Genomic DNA, 22887 nt, shown 5'->3' with positions numbered 1-22887 from the left:
GGAATAGAATGGAATTGAATGGATTGGAGTATAGTCGAGTGGAGTGGAGTGGATTCGAATGGAGTTGAATGGAGTGGAATGGAATGGGATGGGATGGAATGGAGGGGATTGGAGTGGAGTGGAGAGGAGTGGAATGGAGTGGAATGGAATGGAATGGAGTGGAATGGATGAAGTGGAGTGGAGCAGAGTGGAGTGGAATGGAATGGAACGGAGTGGAGTGGAGTGGGGTGCAGTGGAGTGGAATGGAATGGGATGGAATGGAATGGAGTGGAATGGAGTGGAGTGTAGTGGAATGGAGTGGAAAGGAAAGAAATGGTATGGAATTGAAGGGAATGGAATGGAGAAATGAAATGTCAGCAGAGATTGTGCCACTGCTCAACAGCCTGTGTGACAGAGTTAGATGCTCTCAAAAGAAAGAGGTGGAATGGAATGAAATGGAATGGAATGGAATGGAAAGAAGTGGAGAGGAGTGGAATGGAGTGGAGTGGGATGGAAAGGAATGGAATGAAGCGGAGTGGAGTGGAGTTGAGGGGAATGGAGTGGAATGCAATGGGATAGAATGAGATGTAGTGGAGTGGAATGGAGAGTGAAATGGACTGGAATGTAGTGGAATGGAAAGGCATGGAGTGGAGTGGAGCGGAGTGGAATGGAATGGAATGGAATGGAATGGAATGGAATGGAATGGAATGGAATGGAATGGATTCCAATGGTGAAATGAAACGTGAGCTGACCTTGTGCAGTGGAGGGGTATGGCAAGAATGGAAAGGGTTGGAATGCAGTGGAACGGAGTTGAGTGGAGTGGAGTGGAATCTAGTGGAATGCAATGGGATCGAGTGGAGAGGATTGCAGTGGAGTGGAGTGGAATAGAATGGAATAGAATGGCGTAGAGTGGAGTGGTGTGTAAGGGAGTATAATGCAATGGAATGGAGTAGAGTGGAGTGTAATGGAACGGAATCGAATGAAATGGAATGGAATAGTGAAATGAAATGTCAGCTGAAATTGCGCCACTGCAGTCCAGCCTGGGAGAAACAGTGAGATCCTGTCAAAAGAAAGGAATGGAAAGCAATGGAATTGAATGTAATGGGATGCAAAGGAATGGAGGAGAATGGAGTGGAGTGGAGTGGAGTGGAGTCCAGTGGAATGGAATGGAATTGAATGGAATGGAGTGCAGTGAAGTGGAGTGGAGTGGAATGGAGTGGAATGGAATGGATGCAATGAAATTGAATGCAGTGCAGTGGAGTGGAATGCAGTGGATTAGAATGTAATGGAATGGGACGAGTGGAAGGGAGTGAAGTGGAATGGAGTGAAATGTAGTGGAATGGAATGGAAAGGAAGGGAATGGAATGGAATACAATGGAATGGAATGGAATGAAATGCAATGGAATGGAATGGTTAAATGAAAGTTGAGCTGAGATTGTGCCAATGCACTCTAGCGTGGGTCAGAGAGTGAGATCCTCTCAAAAACAAGGAATATAGTGGAATGCAGTTGAATAGAATGGAATGGGAGGCAATGGAGTGGAGTGGAGTGCAGTCAAGTGGGGTGGAGTGGAATGGGATTGGATGGAATGGAACAGAATGGAGTGGAGTGGAGTCGAGTGGAGTGGAATGGAGTGGAACGGAATGCGATCGAATGGGATGGAGTGGAGTGTAGTGGAGAGGACAAGAGTGGAGTGCAGTGGAGTGGATTGTAGTGGAATGGAATGGGATGGAATGGGATGGAGTGGAGTGGAGCGGAGCAGAGCAGAGTGGAGTGGAATGGATTAGAATATTATGGAATGGAATGGAATGCAATGGTGAAATGAAACTGAGCTGATATTGTGCCACTGCTCTCCAGCCTCGGTTGCAGAGTAAGATCCTGTCGAAATAAAGGAATGGAATGGAAAGAAGTGGAATGGTAAGGAATGGAATGGAATGGAGACGAGTGGAGTGGAGTAGAGTGCAGTGGAATGGAGTGCAATGGAATGTACTGGAATAGACTTGAGTGTAGAGGAGTGGAGTGGAATGCAGAGGAATGGAATGGAATGGAACAGAATGTAATGGAATGGAGTGGAGTGGAATGGAAAGGAGTGCAGTGGAATTAAATGGAATGGAATGGAATACAATGGAATGGAATGGATTGGAATGGAATGGTGTAATGAAACATGAGCTGATATTGTGCCACTGCACTACAGCCTGGGTGACAGAGTGAGATCCTGTCGAAAGAAAGGAATGGAATGGAATGTAGGGGCATGGAATGAAATGGAATAGAATGGAGTGGAGTGGAGTGCAGCAGAGTGGAGTGGAGTGGAAGGAGGGGGTTGCTATGGAAAGGAATGGATTGGAGTGAATAGGAGTGGGATGGAGTGGAGTGGAGTGGAATGGGATGGGACACAATGGAGTGGAGTGGGGTGAAGTTTAGTGGAGTGGACTGGAATGGAATGGAATGGAATGGAAGGGAATGGAGTGTGGAGGAATGGAATGGTGAAATGAAATGTGAGCTGAGATTGTGCCACTGCAGTGAAGACTGGATGATGGAGTGAGATCCTGTCGAAAGCAAGGAATGGAATGCAAAGTAGTGCAACGGATTCGAATGGAATGGAATGGAGTGGAGAGTTTTGGAGAGGAGTGGAATGGAGTGGAATTGAACAGGAAGGAAAAGAATGGAATAGAATGGAGTGGAGTGGAGTGGAGTGGAATGGAATGGAGTGGAATCGAATGGGATTCAATGGAATGCAGCGGAGTGGAGGGCAGTGGAATGGAATGGAATGGAAGGGAATAGAATGGAGTGCAGTAGAATAGAATGGAATGTTATGGAGAGGTATGGAATGTTATGGAATGGAATGGAAAGCAATGGAACGGAATGGAATGGAGTGGTGAAGTGAAATGTGTACTATGATTTTGGCATTGCACTGCAGTCTGGGTGAAAGAGTAAGATCCTGTTAAAACAAAGGAATGGAATGGAATGGAGTGGAATGGAACGGAATGTAATGTAGTGGAGTGGAGTGGCATGCAGTGGAGAGGAGTAGAGTGAAGTGGAGTGGAATGGAGTGCAATGGAATGGGATGGAGAGGAATAGAATGGAGAGGACTGGAAACGGGTGGAGTGGAGTAGAGTGGAGTGCAATAGAGTGGAATGGAATGGAATGCCATGGAGTGGAGTGGAGTGGAGAGGAGTGCAGTGGAGTTGAGTGGAATGGAATGAAATGGAATGGAATTTAATGGAATGGAATGGAAGCGAAAGGAATGGAACAGAATGCATTGGAATAGAATGGTTAAATCAAATGTGAGCTGAGATTGTGCCACTGCACGCCAGCCCGGGTGACAGAGTGAGATCTTGTCGAAGGACAGGAATGGAATGCAATGTGGTGGAATGGACTGGAATAGAATTAAATGGAGTGGAGTGGAGTTGTATGGAGTGGAATGCAGTGGAGTGGAATGGAGTTGAAAGGAATGGGATGTAATAGAATGGAACGGAGTGGAGACGAGTGAAGTGGATCAGAGAGGAGTGGAGTGGAATGAATAGAGTGGAAAGGAATGGGATGAAATGGAGGGGATTGGAGTAGAGGGCAGGGGAGTGGAATGGAATGGAATGTAGTAGATTGGAGTGGAGTAGGAGTGGAGTGAAGTAAAATGGAATGGAATCGAATGGAATGGAATAGAATGGAATGGAATGAAATGCAATGGAATGGAATGGAATGGAATGGAATGCAATGGAATGGAATGGAATGGAATGCAATGGAATGGAATGGAATGGAATGGAATGCAGTGGAATGGAATGGAATGGAATGGAATGGAATGGAATGGAATGGAATGGAATGCAATGGAATGGAATGGAATGGAATGGAATAGAATGGAATGGAGTGGAATAGAGTGCAGTGGATTTAGTGGAATGAAGTGGAATGGAAATGCATGGAATGGAATGGATAGGAGCAGACTGGAGTGGATTGGAGAGGAACGGAATTGTATGGAATGGAATGGAGTGGAGTGGAGTGGAGTGGAATGGAAAGGAATGGAATGGAATGGAAAGGTGAAACGAAATGTGAGTTGAGATTGTGCCACTGCAATCCAACCTGTGTGACAAAGTAAGACCCTGTCGAGAGAAAAGTATAGAATGGAATGGAGTCGAATGGAATGGAATGGAATGGAATGGAATGGAATGGAAAGGAATGGAATGGAATGGAGTGGAGTGGAGTGGATTGGAGTGGAGTGGAGGGAAGTGGAGTGGAATGGACTGGAATGAAATGGAATGGAGTGGAGTGGAGAGGAGTGGAGTGGAGAGGACTGGAGTGAAATGAAATGAGATGGATTTCTATGGAGTGGAGTGGAGTGGAGTGGAGTGGAATGCAACGGAATGGAGTGGAATGGACTGGAATGGAATGGAAAGGAATGGAATGGAATGGAATGGAATGGAATGGAATGGAATGGAATAGTGAAATGAAATGTGAGTTAAGATTGTGCCACTGCACTCCAGCCTTTGTGACAGAGTGAGTCCCTGTCGAAAGAGAGGTATGGAATAGAATGGAGTCGAATGAAATGGAATGGAATGGAACAGAGTGGAGTGGAGTGGAGTGCATTGGAGTGGAATGGAGTGGAATGGAGTGGAATGAAATGGGATGTAATGGAATGGAATGGAGTGGAGTGGAGTAGAGTAGAGTGGACTGTAGTGGAGTGGCATGGAATGAAATGGAATGTGATGGATTTCAATTTAGTGGAGTGGAGTGAAGTGGATTGGATTGGAATGGAATGGAATGGAAGGGAATGGAATTGTGAAATGACATGTATGGTGAGATTGTGCCACTGCACTCCAACCTCGGTGACAGAGTGATATCCTGTCGATAGAAAGGAATGGAATATAATGGAGTGGAATGGAATGGAATGGAGTGAAGTGGAGTGGATTGGAGTGGAATGGAGTGGAATGTAATGTGATGGAGTGGAATGAAATGGAGGGGACTGGAATGGAGAGGAGTGGAGTGGAATGGAGTGGACTGGAGAGGAGTGAAATGGAATGGAATATAATGGAATGCAATGGAATGAAATGGAATGTTGAAATGAAATGTGAGATGATATTGTGCCAAAGCACTCCAGCCTGGGTGACTAAGTGAGAACCTGTCGAAAGAAAAGAATTTAATGCAATGGAGTGTATTGGAGTGGAATGGAATGGAATGGGGTGGAGTGGAGTGGAGTGGAATGGAGTGGAATGGAGTGGAGTGCAATGTAATGTGATGGAATGGAGAGGAGTGCAGTGGAGTGGAGTGGAATAGAATGGAATTTAGTGGAGTAGAGTGGAGTGGAGTGGATTGTAATGGAATAGAATGAAATGAAATGGAATGGAATGCTGAAATAAAATGTGAGCTGAGATTGTGCTACTGCATTCCAGCCTGGATGACAGAGTGAGATCCTTTTGAAAGAAAGTAATGGAGTGGAATGGAAAAAAATGGAATTGAAAGGAGTAGAGGGTAGTCGAGTGGAGTGGCATGGAGTCAAGTGGAGTGGAATGGAGAGAAATGAAGTGGGATGGAATGGAATGGAGTGGAATGGAGAGGAGCGGAATGGATAGGAATGTAACGGAATGGAGTGGAGTGGAGTGAAGTGGAGTGGAATGGAAAGGAAAATATTGGAATGGAATGGAATGAAATGGAATGGAATGGAGGAATCAAATGTAAGCCGAGATTGTGCGACTGCACTCCAGCCTGTGTGACAGATTGAGATGCTGTCGAAATAAAGGAGTGGAATGGAATGGAATGGAATAGAATGGAATGGAGTGGAGATGTGGAGTGGAGTGGAGTGGAGAGAAGTGGAATGGAGTGGAATGTGATGGGAAAGAATGGAAACTAATGAAGCAGAGTGGAGCGAAGTGGAGTGGAATGCAGTGGAATGCAATGGGATTGAATTAAATGGAGTGGAGTGAAGTGGATTGGAATGGAGTGGAAGGAAATGGAATGGAATGGAATGACGTGGAGTGGAGAGGAGAGGAGTGGAGTGGAATTAAGAGAAATGGAATGGAATGGAATGGAATGGAATGCATCGTGAAATGAAATGTGAGCTGAGATTGTGCTCCTGCCTCCATCCTTGGTGACAGAGTGACATCCTCTCGAAGGAAAGAAATGGAATAGAATGAAGTGGAATGGAAAGGAATGCAGTGCAAGGGAGTGGAAAGGAGTGGAGTGGAGTGGAGAGGAATTTGATGGAGTTGAATTGAATGGAGTGGAGTGGAGTGGACCACAGTGCCATGGAGTGCAATGTAAGGGGATGGAATAGAATAGAGTGTAGTGGTGTGGACTGGAGTTGAATGTACTGGAATGGAATGAGATGGAATGGAACGGAGTGGAGTGGAGTGGAATGGAAGGGAATGGAAGGGAATGGAATGGAATGGAATGGAATTGAATGGAATGGAATGGAAAGGAATGGAATGGAAAGGTGGAATGAAATGTGACCTGAGATTGTGCCATTGCACTCCACCATGGGTGACAGAGTGAGATGCTGTCGAAAGATAGGAATCAAATGGAATGGATTGGAATGGAAAAGAATGGAATAGAATGGACTGGATTGGACTCGAGTGGAGTGGAGTGGACTGGAATGGAATGGAATGGAATGGAATGGAATGGAATGAATTGGACTGGAGTGCAGTGGAGTGGAGGTGAGTGGATTGTAATGGAGAGTAATGGAATGAAAAGGAAAGGAATGGAATGGAGTGGAGTGCACTGGAATGGGATTGGATGGAATGGATTGGAGTGGAATACAGTGGAGTGGAATGGAGTGGAGTGGAGTGGAATGGAATGGAGTGGAATGGAATGGAAAGGAATGGAAGGGAATGGAACTGTATGCATGGAATGGAATGCTGAAATGAAATATGAGCTGAGATTGTGCCACTGCAGTGCAGCGGAAACCAAACAATGGAATGATATGAATTGGGATGGATTTAAATGAAATGGAGTGGAGAGGAGTCGAGTAGAATGGAGTGGAATCCAATGGGATTCAATGGGATGGAGTGGAGTGGAGTGGAATGGAATGGAATAGAATGGAATGGAATGGAATAGAGTGGAGTGGAATGTAATAGAATGTTATGGAATGGAATGGTGAAATGAAATGTGTGCTGAGATTTTGCCAGCGACAGAGTAAGATTCTCTCCAAAGAAAGGAATGGATAGGAATGAAGTGGAATGGAGTGGAATGGAATGGAGTAGAGTGGAGTGGAGTGCAGTGGAGTGGAATAAAGTGGAGTGGAGTGGAGTGGAATTGAATGCAATGGAATGGAATGGAATGGAATGGAATGGAATGGAATGGAATATTGAAAAGAAGTGTAATCTGAGATTGTGGTACTGCAGTGGAATACAGTGGAGTGGAGTGGAGCATACTGGAGTGGAGTGGAATGGAGTGGAATGGAATGTAATGGGGAAATAAAATATGAGCTGAGATTGTACCACTGAACTCCATCCTGGGTCACAGTTTGAGATTCTGTTGAAAGAAAGCAATGGAATGGAATGGCGTGGAATGGAAAGGAATGGAGTGTATTTGAATGGAGTGGAGCGGAGTGTAGTGGAGTGTGGTGGAATGGAATGGGGTGGAATGGAATGGGATGGAATGGAATAGAGTGGAGTGGATTGGAATGGAGTGGGATGGAGTGGAGTGGAGTGGAATAGAATGGAATGGAATGGAATGGAATGGTGAAATGAAAAGTGACATTGTGTCACTGCAGTCCAGCCTGGGTGACACAGTGAGAACATGTCGAAAGAAAACAATGAAATGAAAGAGTGGAATGGAATGGAATGGAAATGAGTGGAGTGGAGTGGAGTGGGGTGGAGTAGACTGAAGTAGAATCGAGTGGAATAAAATGGGATGGAGTGGAATTGAGTGGAGTGAAGTGGAGTGGAGTGGAATTGAGTGTAATGGAACGGAGTAGAGACGAGTGGAGTGGAATGGCATTGAATGGTATGGAGTGGAATGGAATGGAATTGTGAAAAGAAATGTGCCCTGAAGTTGTTCCACTTCACTCCAGCCTGGGTGAAAGACTGAGATCCTGTCGAAAGAAAGGAATGGTTTGAAATGTAGTGGAATGGAATGGAATGGAGTGGAGTGGAGTGGAATGGAATGGAAAGGAGTGGAGCGGAGTGGAGTGCAGTGGAGACGAATGGAGTAGAATGTAATGTAATATAATGGAACGGAATGGAATGGAGTGGAGTGGAGTAGAGGGGAGTGGAATGGGATGGGATGGAATGGAATGAAATGGAATGAAATGCAGTTGAAGGGAATGGAATGGAATGCAATAGAATGGAATGGTGAAATGAAAAGAGAGCTGATATTGTGCCACTGCAGTCTAGACTGGGTGACAGAGAGAGATCCTGTTGAAAGAAAGGAATGGAATGGATTGGAGTTGAATGGAATGGTTGAATGGAATAGAATGGAATGCAAATGAGATGAGTGGAGAGGAGTGGAAACAAATGGAATGGAATGCAGATGAGATGAGTGGAGTGGAGTGGAAAGAAATGGAATGGAATTGTATGGGATGGAATGGGATGGAGTGGAGTAGAATGGAGTGAAGTGTACTGGAATGAAGCGGAAGGTAATGGAATGCAATTAAATGGAATGAAGTGGTGTGGAGAGGAGTGGAGTGAAGTGCAGTGGACTGGAGTGGAATGGAATAGAACTGAATGAAGTGGAATGGAATGGAATGCAATGCAATGGAATGGTGAAATGAAATGTGAGCTGAGATTTTGCCACTGCACTTCAGCCTGGATGAAAGAGAGAGATCCCCTCGAAAGAGAGGAATGGAATGTAATGGACTGTAAGGGAATGGAATTGATTGGAATGGAATGGAATGGATTGGAGAGGAGTGAAGTGGAGTGGAGTGGAATGCAGTGGATTGGAGTGAAGTGGAATGGAATGGAATGTTGAAATGAAACGTAAGCTGAGATTGTGCCACTGAAGAAGAAGGGAGTGGAGTGGAGTGGAGGGCAGTGGAATGGAATGGAATGGGATGGAATGGAGTGGAAATGAATACAATGCAATGGAAATGAATGAAATTGAATGGAATGGAATGGTGAAGTAAAATTTGAGCTGATATTGTGCCACTGCACTTCTGCTTGGGTGACAGAGTGAGATGCTGTCGGAAGATAGGAATGGAATGGAAAGGAGTGGAATGGAAAAGAATGGAATTGAAAGGAGTGAACTGGAGTCGAGTGGAGTGGAGTGGGATGGAATGGAATGGAATGGAATAGAATGGATTGGAGTGGATTGCAGTGGAGGGGAGGGGAGTGGAGTGGAATGGAGTGTAATGGAATGGAAAGGAATGGAATGGAATGGAGTGGAGTGCAGTGGAATGGGACGGGATGGAATGGAATGAAGTGAAGTGTAGTGGAATGGAGTGGAGTTTAGTGGAGTGGAGTGGAATGGAATGGAATGCAATGAAAGGAAATTGAATGGAATGCAATGAAAAGAAGTGGAATTGAATGCAGTGGAATAGAATGGAGAAATGAAATGTGAGCTGAGATTGTGCCACTGCAGTGCAGCGTGGGTGATGGACTGAGATCCCGTCGAAAGCAAGGAATGGAATGAAATGGATTGGAATGGATTAGAGTGGAATTGAATGTAGTGGAGAGGATTGGAGTGGAGTGGAATGGAGAGGAATGGAATAGGATGGAATGGAATGGAGTGGAATCGAGCGGGGTGGAGTGGAGTGGAATGGAGTGGCATCCAATGGGATTCAATGGGATGGAGTGGAGTGGAATGGAAAGGAATGGAATGGAATGGAGTGGAATGTAATTCACTGGAATGTTATGGAATGGAATGGAAAGGAATGGAATGGTGAAATGAAAAGTGTGCTAAGATTTTTGCCACTGCACTACAGCCTGGGTGACAGAGTAAGGTCCTATCAAAAGAAATGAATGGAGTGGAAAGGAGTGGAATGGAATGGAGTGGAGTGGAGTGGAGTGCAGTGGAGTGGAATAAAGTGGAGTGGAGTGGAGTGGAATGGAATGCAGTGGAATTGAATGGAATAGCATGTTGAAATGAAGTGCGAGCTGAGATTGTGGCAGTGCAGTACAATAGAGTTGAGTGGAGGGGTGTGGAGAGGAGTACTGGGGTGCAGTGGAATGTAGTAGATTGGAATGTAATGGTGAAATAAAATATGACCTGACATTGTGCCACTGAACTCCAGCCTGGGTGACAGTTTGATAATCTGTTGAAAGAAAGCAATGGAATGGAATGGAGTGGAATGGAATGGAATGGAGTGGAATGGAATGGAATGGAGTGGAATGGAATGGAATGGAATGGAATGGAATGGACAAATGAAAAGGAAGATTGTGTCACTGCAGTCCAGCCTGGGTGACAGACTGAGTTCATGTCGAAAGAAAGTAATGGAATGCAATAGAGTGTAATGGAAAGGAGTGGAGTGGAGTGTGGTGGAGTAGAGTGGAGTGGAATGGAGTGGAGTAGAGTGGAGTGGAGTTGAGTGGAATGGAATGGAATGGAATTGTGAAATGAAATGTGAGCTGAGATTGTTCCAGTGCACTCCAGCCTGGGTGAAAGACTGAGATCCTGTAGAAAGAAAGCAATGGGACACAATGGAGTGGAATGGAATGGAATGGAGTGGAGTGGAGTGGAATGGAGTGGAGTGGAATGGAGCAGAATGAAATGGAATGGAATGGAATGGAATGGAGAGGAGTGGAGGGGAGTGAAATGGAATGGAATGGAATGAGATGGAATGGAATGGAATGCAATGCAATGCAATGCAATTGAAGGGAATGGAATGAATGCAATGGAATGGAATGTTGAAATGAAAAGTGAGCTGATATTGTGCCACTACACTCTAGTCTGGGTGACAGAGTGAGATCCTTTCAAAAGAAAGGAATGGAATGGAATGGAGTTAAATGGAACGGAATGGAATGCAAATGGATGAGTGGAGTGGAGTGGAAGAGAATGGAGTGGAATGGTATGGGATGGAATGAGATGGAGTGGAGTGGAGTGGCGTGGAGTGGAATGGATTGCAACTGAATGGAGTGGAATGGAATGGAATGCAATGGATTGGAATAGTGAAATGAAAATTCAGCTGCGATTTCGTCACTGCTGTCCAGCATGGATGACAGAGTAAGATACTCTCGAAAGAAACGCATGGAATGGAATGGACTGTAATGGAATGGAATGGATTGGAATGGAGTCGAATGGAGAGGAGTGGAGTGAAGTGGAGTGGAGTGGAGTGGAGTGGATTGATGTGAAGTGGAATGGAATGGAAAGGAAAGGAATGGTGAAATAAAATGTGAGATGAGATTGTGCCACTGCAGCGGAATGGAGTGGACTGGAGTGGAGTAGAGTGGAGTGGAAAGGAGTGGAATTGAAAGGGATAGAATGGGATAGAGTGCAGAGGAGTGCATTGGAATGGAAAGGAATTAAAACGAATGGAAAGAATGGAATGGATTGGAATTTATTTTAGTGCAGTGGAGTGGACTGGAGTGCAATGGAATACAAAGGAATGGAATGCACTGGAGTGGAGATGAGTGGAGATGAGTGCAGTAGAGTTGAGTGTAGTGGAATGCAGTGGAGTGGAGAGGATTGGAGTAGCATGGAATTGAATGGAATGGAATTGATGGAATGGATTGGAATGGAATGGTGAAATGAAATGTGAGCTGAGATTGTGCCATTGCACTCCAGCCTGGGTGACAGTGTGAGATCCTGTCGAAAGAAAGGAATGGAATGGAATAGAGAGGAAAGGAATGGAATGGAATGGAATGGAGTGGAGTGGAGTGCAGTGGGGTGGATTGGAGGGGAGTGAAATGGAATGGGATGGAATGGAATGAAATGGAAAGGAATACAATACAATGGAAAGGAGTGGAATTTAATGGAATGGTGAAATGAAATGTGAGCTGATATTTAGCCACTGCAATCTAGCCTGGGTGACAGAGTGAGATCCCATGGAAGTAAAGGAATGGAATGGAGTGGAATGGAATGGAATGGAATGGAAATGAGAGGAGTGGGGTGGCGTGGAGTGGATTGACGTGGAGAGGAGTTGAATGGAGTGGAGTGGAGTGGAGTGGAGTGGAGTGGAGTGATGCTGAATGGAGTGTAATTGAATGGGATATAATGGGAGGGAGAGGAGTGTAGTGTAGCCTAGTGTAGTGGAACGGAGAGCATAGGAATGGAATGCAATGGAATGGAATGAAGTGTTGTGGAGTGTAGTGGAGTGGAGTGGAAGGGAATGGAATGGAAAGGAGTGGAATGGAATAGAATGGAATAAAATGGAACGGAATGGATGGAATGGTGAAATAAAATGTGAGCTCAGATTGTGCCACTGAACTCCAGCCTGGGTGACAGACTGAGATCCTGTCAAAAGAAAGGAATGGGATGGAATGCAGAGAATGGAATGGAACAGATGGGAATGGAGTGGAGGGGAGTGGACAGGAGTGGAGTGGAGTGGAATGGAATTGCATGGAGTGCAATGGAATGGACTGCACTGTAGTAGAGTGGAGTGGAGTGGAGTGGATTGGAATGGATTGTAATGGAATGGAGTAGATTGGAGTGGAGTGGAGTGGAATGGAATAGAATGGTATGGAATGGACCAGAATGGAATGGAATGGAATCGAATCGAATCGAATGGAAATGTGAAATGAAATGTGAGCTGAGATTGTGCCACCGCACTGCAGCCTGGGTGACAGACTGAGATCCTGTTGAAAGAAAGGAATGGGATGGAACGGAGTGGAAAGGAATGGAATAGAATAGAGTGGAGTGGAGTGGACTGGACTGGAGTGGAGTAGAGTGGAGTGGAGTAGAGAAGAATGGAGTGGAATTGAAAGTAATGTAATGAAATGGAGAGGAGAGGAGTGGAGTGGAGGGAAGTTGAATGGAATGGAATTGAATGGAATGGAATGCAATGCAATGCAACACAATGCAATGGAAGGAAATGAAATGGAAAGCAAAGGAATAGAATGGTGAAAGGAAACCTGAGCTGATATTGTGCCACTGCACTCTAGCCTGGGTGACAGAGTGAGGTCCTTTCAAAAGAAAGGAATGGGATGCTATGGAGTTGAATGGAATGCAAATGAGATTAGTTGAGTGGAGTGGAGAAGTGTGGAGCAGAGCAGAGTTGAATGGAGTGGAGTGGAGTGCAGTGGAACGGAATGCAGTGGAATGGTATGGGATGGAGTGGAGTGGAGTGAAGTGTAGTGGAATGGAGCAGAACGGAATGCAATGCAATGGAATGGAATGAAGGGGTATGGAGTGGAGTGGAGTGGACAGGAGTGGAATGGAATGAAACGGAATGCAGTGGAATGGAATGGAAAGTTGAAATTAAATGTGAGTTAAGATTTTGCCACTGCACTACAGCCTGGATGACAGAATGAGATCCTCTCGTAAGAAAGAATGGAATGGAATGGACTGTAATGGAATGGAATGGATTGGAATGGAGTGGAATGCAGTGAAGAGGAGTCAAATGGAGAGGAGTGGAATGGAGTTGATTGGAGTGAAACGGAATGGAATGGAATGGATTTGTGAAATGAAATGTGGCCTGAGATTGTGCCACTGCAGAGGAATGGAGTGGAGTGGAGTGGAGTGGCATGGAGTGCAATGAAAAAGGGATGGAATAGGATAGAGTGTAGAAGAGTGCAGTGGAGTGGAATCGAGTTGAATGGAATGTAAAAATGGAATGGAATTGAATGTACTGGAGGGCAGTGGAGTGGAGTGTACAGCAATGGAATACAATTTAATGGAATGTAGTGGAGTGGAGTGCAGTGGAGTTGAGTGGAGTCGGATGGAATGGAATGGAGATGATTGGAGTGGCATTTAATGGAATCGAATAGAATTGAATAGAATGGATAGGAATGGAATGGTGAAATGAAATGTGAGATGAGATTCTGCCACTGCATTCCCACCTGGGTGACAGAGTGAGGTCCTGTCAAAAGGAAGGAATGGAATGAAAAGGAGTGGAATGGAATGGAATGGAAAAGAATGGATTGGAGTGCAGTAGAGTGGAGTGGAGTGGAGTTGTGTTGAGTGGTGTGAATTGGAGTGGAATTCAGTGGAATGCAATGGGAAGCAATGAAGTGCAATGGATTGGAGTGAAGTAGAATGGGGTGGAATGCAATGGGACGCAATGGAATGGAAGGGAGTGGATTGGAGTGGACTGGAGTGGAATTCAGTGGAATGGAAAGGGATGGAATGGGATCGAGTGGAGTGGAGTGGAGTGGAAAGGAGTGGAATGGAGCAGAGTGGAGTGGAATGGAATTTAATAGAGTGGAGTGCATTGGAGTGGAGTGCTATGGAGTGGAATGGAATGGCACGGGGTGGAAGGATATAGAGTGGACTGCAGTCGAGTGGAGTGGAGTGGAATGGAGTGGAATGGAGTGGAGTTCAGTGGAGTGGAGTGGAGTGGAATGGCATGGAATTTAATGGAATGGAATGGAATGGAATGGAGTGATGAAATGAAATGCGACCTGAGATTGTGACACTGCGCACAAGCCTTGGTAACACAGTGAGATCCCATCGGAAGAAAGGAATGGAATGGAATGCAGAGTACTGCAATGGAATGGAAAGGAATGCAGTGGTGTGGAGTGGAGTGGAGTGTAGTGGATTTGAGTGGAATGGAATGGAATGGAATGGGAAATAATGGAATGCAATGGAGTGGAGTTTAGTGGAGTGGAGTGGAGTGGAATTGATTGGAATGGAATGGGATGGAATAGAGTGGAGTTCATTGGATGGAATTGAGTGGAATGGAATGAAATGCACTGGAGTGGGGTGGACTGGAGGGGAGTGGATTGCAGTGGAACGGAATGCAATGGAATGGAATGCAATTGAATGGTGAAATGAAATGAGAACTGAGATTGTGCCACTCCACACCAGCATTTGTGACAGAGTGAGATCCTGTCGAAAGAAAGGAATGGAGACGAATACAGTGGAATGGAATGGAATGGAAGGGAATGGAATGGAATGGAATGGAATGGAAGGGAAAGGAATGGAATGGAATGGAATGGAATGGAATGGAATGGAAGGGGAAGGAATGGAATGGAATGGAAGGGAATGGAATGGAATGCAATGGAATGGAAGGGAATGCAATGGAATGCAATGGAATGCAATGGAATGGAAGGGAATGGAATGGAATGGACTGTAATGGAATGTAGGGGAATGGAGTTCAGTGGAGTGGAGTGGAATGGAGTGGAGTGGAATAGAGTGGAATGGAATGGGATGGAATGGAATGGAATGGAAGGAAATGGAGTGGAGTGGAGTGGAACAGAGTGGAACGAAATGGGTTGGAGTGGAATGGAAAGGAATAGTGAAGAGTACAGTGGAGTGGAGTGGAATGGAGTGGAATGGAATGGCTTGGAATGGAGGGGAGTGGAGTGGATAGAATGGAGTGGAATGGAATGGAATGGAGTTGAGTGGAGTGGAGTAGAGTGCAGTGGAGTGGAATGGAATGGAATGGTGAAATGCTCTTGAAAGAAAGGAATGGAACGTTAAAGAATGGAATGCAATGGAATGGAGTGGAGAGCAGAGGAGTGCAGTGGAGTGGAGTGGAATAGACTGGAGTGGAGTGGACAGGAGTGGAATGGAGTTGAATGTGATGGGATGGAATGGAATGGAGTGTAGTGGAGTGGAGTGGGGTGGAATAGAATGTAATTTAATGGAATAGAATGCGGTGGAGTGGAGTGGAGGGAAGTGGAGTGGACTGGAATGGACTGGAATGGACTGAAATGCAATGGAATGGAATGGCATGGAGTGGAGTTTAGTGCAGTGGATTGGACAGGAATTACGTGGAATGAAATGGAATGGAGTGTCATGGAAGGCAATGGAATTGTGAAACGAAATGTGACATGAGATTGTGACACTGCACTCCAGCATGTGTGACAGAGTTAGATGCTGTCGAAGGAAAGGAATGGAAAGGAATGTAGTGGAATGGAATGGATTGGAATGGAGAGGAGTGGAGTGGCGTGGAGTAGAATGGAATGGGATGGAGTGGAGAGGAATGGAGTGCAGTGGAGTGTAATGGAGTGTAATGGAGTGTAATGGAATGGGAATGAATGGAATGGAATGGAGTGGAGTGGAGTGGAGTGGGGTAGTGTGGAGTGGAATGTATTGGAATGGAATGGGATTGAATGGAATGGAGTGGAGTGAGTGGACTGGAATGGAGAGGAGTGGTAAGGAGTGGAGTGGAATGGAGTGGAGTGGAGTGGAGTAGAATGGAAAGGAAGAGAATGAAATGGAATTGAATGCAATGGAATGCAATGGAATGCAATGGAATGGAATGGAATGGAGTGCAGTGGAATGGAATGGTGAAATGAAATGTGAGCTGAGATTGTGCCACTGCACTCCATCCTTATTGAGAGAGTGAGATCCTGTCAGAAGAAAGGAATGGAATGGAATAGAATGGAATGGGATGGAATAGAATGGAATGGAGTGGAGCGGAGTGCAGTGGTGTGGCGTGGAGTGGAGTGGAGTGGAACGTAGTGGAAAGGAATGGGATGAAACGGAAGGGAGTGGAGTGGTGTGGAATGTAATGGAATTGAATGGAATGCAACGGAATGCAATGAAATGTGGGCTGTGATTGTGCCACTGCACTCCAGCCTGGGTGACCAAGGGAGATCCTATGGAAATAAAGGAATGGAATGGCTTGGAGTGGACTGGAGTGGAGTGGAGTTTAGTGGAGTGGAAGGGAATGGAGTGGAATGGAATGGGATGGAGTGGAATGGAATGAAGAGGAGTGCAGTAGAGTGGAGTGCAATAGAATGGAATCGAATGGAATGGAATGGAGTGGAGAGAAGTGGAGTGGCGTAAAGTGGAATGGATTGGAATGGAATGGAGTGGAGTGGAGTGGAATGGAATGCAATGGAATGGAATTGAAAGGGATGGCAAAGAATGGAATGGAATGGATTGGAGTGAAGTGAAGTGGAGTGGAGTGGAATGGAGTGGAATGGAATGGAATTCAGTGGAGTGGAGGGAAGTGGAATGGAGTGGAATGGATTGGAGTGGAGTGGAGTGGAATGGAGTGGAATGCAATGGGATTGAATGGAATGGAGTGGAGTGGAGTGGAGTGCAGTGGAACGCAGTGGAATGGAAAGGGATGGTATGGGATCAAGAGGATTGGAGTGCAGTTGAGTGGAGTAGAATGGAGTGGAAAGCAATGGAATGGAAGGGATTGGAGTGGAGTGGAGTGGAATGGAATTTAATCGAGTGGAGTGGATTGGGTTGTGTGAAATTGAGTGGAATGCAATGAGATGGAGTGGAACAAAGTGGAGTGGACTGCAGTCGAGTGGAGTGGAGTGTAATGGAGTGGAAAGTAATGGAGTTTATCGGAGTGGAGTGGAATGGAATGGAATTTAATGGAATGGATTGGAATGGAATGGAATGGTGAAATGAAATGTGAGCTGAGATAGTGCCACTTCACTCAAGCCTGGGTGACACAGTGAGATCTCATCAAAATAAAGGATTGGAATGCAATGGAGTGTATTGGATTGGAAAGGAATGGAATGGAGTGGAGTGGAGTTCAGTGTAGTGGAGTGGAGTTGAGTGGAATGGAGTGGAATATAATAGGATGTAATGGAATGGAATGCAATGGAGTTTAGTGAAGTGGATTGGAGTGGAATTTATTGGAATGGAATGGGATGGAATAGAGTGGAGTGGAGTTGAGGGAGTGGAGTGGAATGGAGTGGTGTGGAGAGGAATGGGGTGGAATGGAGTGGTGTGGAGAGGAATGGGGTGGAATGGGATGGGATGGAAGGGAATGGAATGAAGGGGAGGTTAGTGGAGTAGAGTGGAGTGGAGAGGAGTGGAATGGAATGGAGTGGAATGGAATGGAAGGGAGTGGAGTGGATTACAGTGCAATGGAGTGGAACGAACTGGGTTGAAGTAGTATGGAAAGGATTAGTGTGGAGTGGAGTGGGGAGGAGAGTGGAATGGAATGGAGTGGAATGGAGTGGAATGGAGTGGAACAGAATGGAATGGAACGGATTTGAGTGCAGTAGAGTGCAGTGGAGTGGAATAGAATAGAATGGAATAGAACGGTGAAATGCTGTCAAAAGAAAGGAATGGAATGTAAGGGAATGGAATGGTGAAATGAAATGTGAGCTCAGATTGTACCACTGCACTCCAGCCTGGGTGACCGAGTGAGATCCTGTCGAAAGAAAGGAATGGAATGGAATGGATTGGAATGGAACGGAATGGAAAGCAGTGGAATGGAGGGGAGTGGACTGGATTGGAGTGGAGTGGAGTGGAATGGAACGGCATGGAGTGCAATGGAATGGAGTGCAATAGAGTAGAGTGGAGTGGAGTGGAATGGAGTGGAATGAAGTGTATTGGGATTTGATGGAATGGAATTGAGTGGAATGGAGTGGCATGCAGTTATATGGAAAGGAATGGAATGGAATGTTGAAATGAAATGTGAGCTGAGATTGTGCCACTACATTCCAGCCTGCATGACAGAGTGAGATCTCGTCGAAAGAAAGGAATGGAATGGAATGGAGTGGAATCGAATGGAATGGAATGGAATGGAATTCAGTGGAGTGGAGTGGAATGGAATGGAATGGAATGGAAGGAAAGGGAATGGAATGCAGTGTAAATGAATGATGAAGTGAAATATGAGCTGAGATTGTGCCACTGCAGTGCCACCTAGGTGATGGAGTGACATCCCGTGGAAAGCAAGGAATGGAATGCTATGAAGTGGAATGCATTGGAATGGAATGTAATGGAGTGGAATGGAATGGGGTGGAATGGAGAGGAGTGAGGTGGAGTGGAATGGAATGGAGTGGAATGGAATGGAATGGGATGGAATGGATATGAAAGGAGTGGAGAGGAGTGCAGTGGAGTGTAGTGGAATGGAATGAAAAGGAATGGAATGGAATAGAAAGGAATGGAAAGAAATGGAATGGAATGCAATGGAATGGAATGGTTTCATGGAATGTGAGCTGAGATTGTGGCACTGCACTCCAGCATGAGTGAGAGAGTGAGGTCCTTTTGAAAGAAAGAATGGAATGCAATGGGGTGGAATGGAATTGAATGAAATGGAATGGAGTGGAGTGCAATTGAGTGGAGTGGAATGGAGTGGATTGGAATGGAGTTGAACAGAATGGGATGTAATAGAACGGAATGTAGTGGGGAGGAGAGGAGTGGAGTGGAGTGGAATGCAGTGATGTGGAATGGGATGGATTTCAATGGAGAAGACTGGACTGGAGTGCAGTGGAGTGGAATGGAGTGGAATGGAATGGGATGGAGTGGAATGGAATGGGATGGAGTGGAATGGAATTAAGTGTAGTGGTTTGGAGTGGAGAGGAATGGAATGGAATGGAATGGAGTGGAATGGAGTGGAATGGAATGGAATGGAATGGAATGGAGTGGAATGGAGTGGAATGGAATGGAATGGAATGGAATGGAACGGAATGGAATGGAGTGGAATGACATGGAAAGTTGCAGATTGGAATGGGATGGATTGGAATTGAATGGAACGGTGAAATGAAACGTGAGCTGATATTATGCCACTGCACTCTCGTGTGAGTTACGGATTGTTTTCCTGACGAAAGAAAGGAATGGAATGGAATGGAGTGGAACGCAATGGATTGGAATGGAGTGCCGTGGAGTGGAGTGGAGTGGAATGGATTGGAATGGAGTGGAGTGGAGTGGAATGGAATGGGATGGGGTGGAATTGAATGTAGTGGAACTGAGTGGAATGAAATGGAGTGGAATGGAGTGGAGTGAAATGTGATGGAATGGAATAGAGTGGAATGAATGGAATGGAATGGAATGGAGTGGAGTCGAGTGGAGTGTAGTATAATGGAATGTAACGTGATGGAATACAATGGAATGGAGTTGAGTTGAGTGGAGTGGAGTACAATGGAGTGAAGTGGAATGGGATGGAATGGGATGTAGTGGAATGGGGTGCAGTGGACTGGACAGGAGTGGAATGGAGTGGAATGGAATGGAATGGAATGGAATGAAGTGGAATGAAATGGAGTTGAGTGGAGTCGAATGGAAAGGAAAGGAATGGAAAGGAATGGAATAGAATGCAATGGAGAGAAGTGGAGTGGAATGGAATAGGATGGAGTGGAGAGGAATGGAGTGCAGTGGAGTGTAATGGAGTGTAATAGAAGGGGAATGAATGGAATGGAATGGAATGAGTGGAGTGGAGTGGTGTGGTGTGGAGTGGAATGTGTTGGAATAGAATGGGTTTGAATGGAATGGAGTGGAGTCGGGTGGAATACAATGGCGAGGAGTGGTAAGGAGTGGAGTGGAGTGGAATGGAGTGGAGTGGAGTGGAGTAGAATGGAAAGGAAGATAATGAAATGGAATTGAATGGAATGGAATGGAGTGCAGTGGAATGGAATGGTGAAATGAAATGTGAGCTGAGATTGTGGCACTGCACTACATCTTTGGTGAGAGAGCGAGATCCTGTCAAAGGAAAGGAATGGAACGTAATGGAATTGAATGGGAAGGAATGGAATGGAATGGAATGGAGAGGAGTGGAGTGGAGTGCTTAGGTGTCGAGTGGAGTGGATTGGAGTGGAATGTAGTGGAAGGGAATGGATGTAATGGAAAGGAGTGGAATGGAGTGGAATGGAATGGAATGGAATGGAATGCAATGGAATGCAAAGAAATGAGGGCAGAGATTGTGCCACTGCACTACAGCTTCGGTGACAGAGTGAGATCCTACCGAAATAAAGGAATGGAACGTCATGGAGTGGTGTGAAGTGGAGTTTAGTAGAGTGGAGGGGAATGGAGTGGAATGGAATGGGATGGAGTGGAATGGCACGAAGAGGAGTGGAGTAGAGTAGAGTGGAATGGAATGGAATGGAATGGAATGCAATGGAATGGAATGGAGTGGAGAGAAGTGGAGTGGCATGGAGTGGAACGGATTGGAATGGAATGGAGTGGAGTGGAGTGGAATGGAATGCAACGGAATGAAATGGAATGGCATGGCAAGGAATGGAATGGAATGGTTTGGAGTGGAGTAAAGTGGAGTGGAGTGGAGTGGGCTGGAGCGGAATGGAGTAGAATGGAATGGAATTGAGTAGAGTGGAGTGGAGTGGCATGGAGTGGAATGGATTGGAGTGGAGTGGAGTGGAATGGAGTGGAATGCAATGGGATTGAATGGAATGGAGTGGAGTGGAGTGGACGGCAGTGGAATGCAGTGGAATGGAAAGGGATGGAATAGGATCGAGTGGACTGGAGTGCAGTTGAGTGGAGTAGAATGGAGTGAAAAGCAATGTAATGGAATGGATTGGAGTGGAGTGGAGTGGAATGTAATTTAATCGAGTGGAGTGGATTGGTGTTGAGTGGAATGGAGTGGAACAGAATGGGATGGAGTGGAATAAAGTGGAGTGGAATGCAGTCGAGTGGAGTGGAGTGTAATGGAGTGGAAAGGAGTGGAGTTTAGCGGATTGGAGTGGAATGGAATGGAATTTAATGGAATGGATTGCAATGGAATAGAATGGTGAAATGAGATGTGAGCTGAGATAGTGTCACTGCCCTCAAGCCTGGGTGACACAGAGAGATTCCATAGAAAGAAAGGATTGGAATGGAATGGAGTGTATTGGAATGGAAAGGAATGGAATGGAGTGGAGTGGAGTTCAGTGTACTGGAGTGAAGTTGAGTAGAATGGAGTGGAATATAATAGGATGTAATGGAATGGAATGCAATGGAATTTAGTGAAGTGGATTGGAGTGGAATTTATTGGAATGGAATGAGACGGAATAGAGTGGAGTGGAATGGAATGGACTGCAGTGGAGTGGATTGGAATGGAGTGGAGCACAGTGGAATGGAATGGAACGGAATGGAATGGAATGGACTGGTGAAATGAAATGGCAGCTGAGATTGTGCCACATCATTCCAACTTTTGTGACAGAGTGAGATCCTGTCGAAAGAATGGAAAGGAATGGAATGCAGTGGACTGGAATGGAATGGATGGAAGGGAAGGGAATGGAATGGAAAGGAGTGGAGAGGAGTGGAGTGGAGTGGAGTGGAGGGGTGTGGAGTGGAGTGGAATGGAGTGGAATGGAATGGGATGGAACGGAATGGAATGAATGGGAGGTTAGTGGAGTAGAGTGGAGTGGAGTGGAATGGAATGGAGTGGAATGGAATGGAGTGCAATGGAATGGGATGAAATGGAATGGAAGGGGATGGAATGGAATGGAATGGAATGGAATGGAATGGAATAGAATGGAATGGAAGGGAGTGGAGTGGATTAGAGTGGAATGGAGTAGAACGAATTGGTTGCAGTGGAATGAAAAGCATTAGTGTGGAGTGGAGTGGAGTGGAGTGGAGTGGAGTGGAGTGGAGTGGAGTGGAATGGAATGGAGTGGAATGTGGTGGAAAAGATTGGAATGGAATGGATTTGAATGGAGTACACTGCAGTGGAATGGAATGGAATAAAATAGAATCGTGAAAGTCTGTCAAAAGAAAGGAATGGAAAGTAAGGGAATGGAATGCTGAAATGAAATGTGAGCCCAGATTGTGCCACTGCACTCCAGCCTGTGTGACAGAGTGAGATCCTGTCGAAAGAAAGGAATTGAATAGAATGGATTGGAATGGAATGGAATGGAAAGGAGAGGAGTGGAGGGGAATGGACTGGATTGGAGTGGAGTGGAGTGGAATGGAATGGCATGGAGTGCAATGGAAAGGAGTGCAGTGGAGTAGAGTGGAGTGCAGTGGAGTGGAATGAAGTGCATTGGGATTTGATGGAATGGAATTGAGTGGAATGGAGTGGAGTGGAGTGATATGGAACGGAATGGAATGGAATGTTGAAATGAAATGTGAGCTGAGATTGTGCCACTACATACCAGCCTGGGTGACAGAGTGAGATCTCGTCAAAAGAAAGGAATGGAATGGAATGGAGAGGAATGCAATGGAATGGAATGGAGTGGAGTGGAATGGAATGGAATTGAGTGGAGTGGAGTGGAGTTTTATGGAATGGAAGGAAAGGGAACGGAATGCAGTGTAATGGAATG

Source organism: Pongo pygmaeus, chromosome 15 (assembly GCF_028885625.2).
Source record: "Pongo pygmaeus isolate AG05252 chromosome 15, NHGRI_mPonPyg2-v2.0_pri, whole genome shotgun sequence".
NCBI lineage: Eukaryota > Metazoa > Chordata > Mammalia > Primates > Hominidae > Pongo > Pongo pygmaeus.
This window is presented reverse-complemented; position numbering follows the sequence as displayed.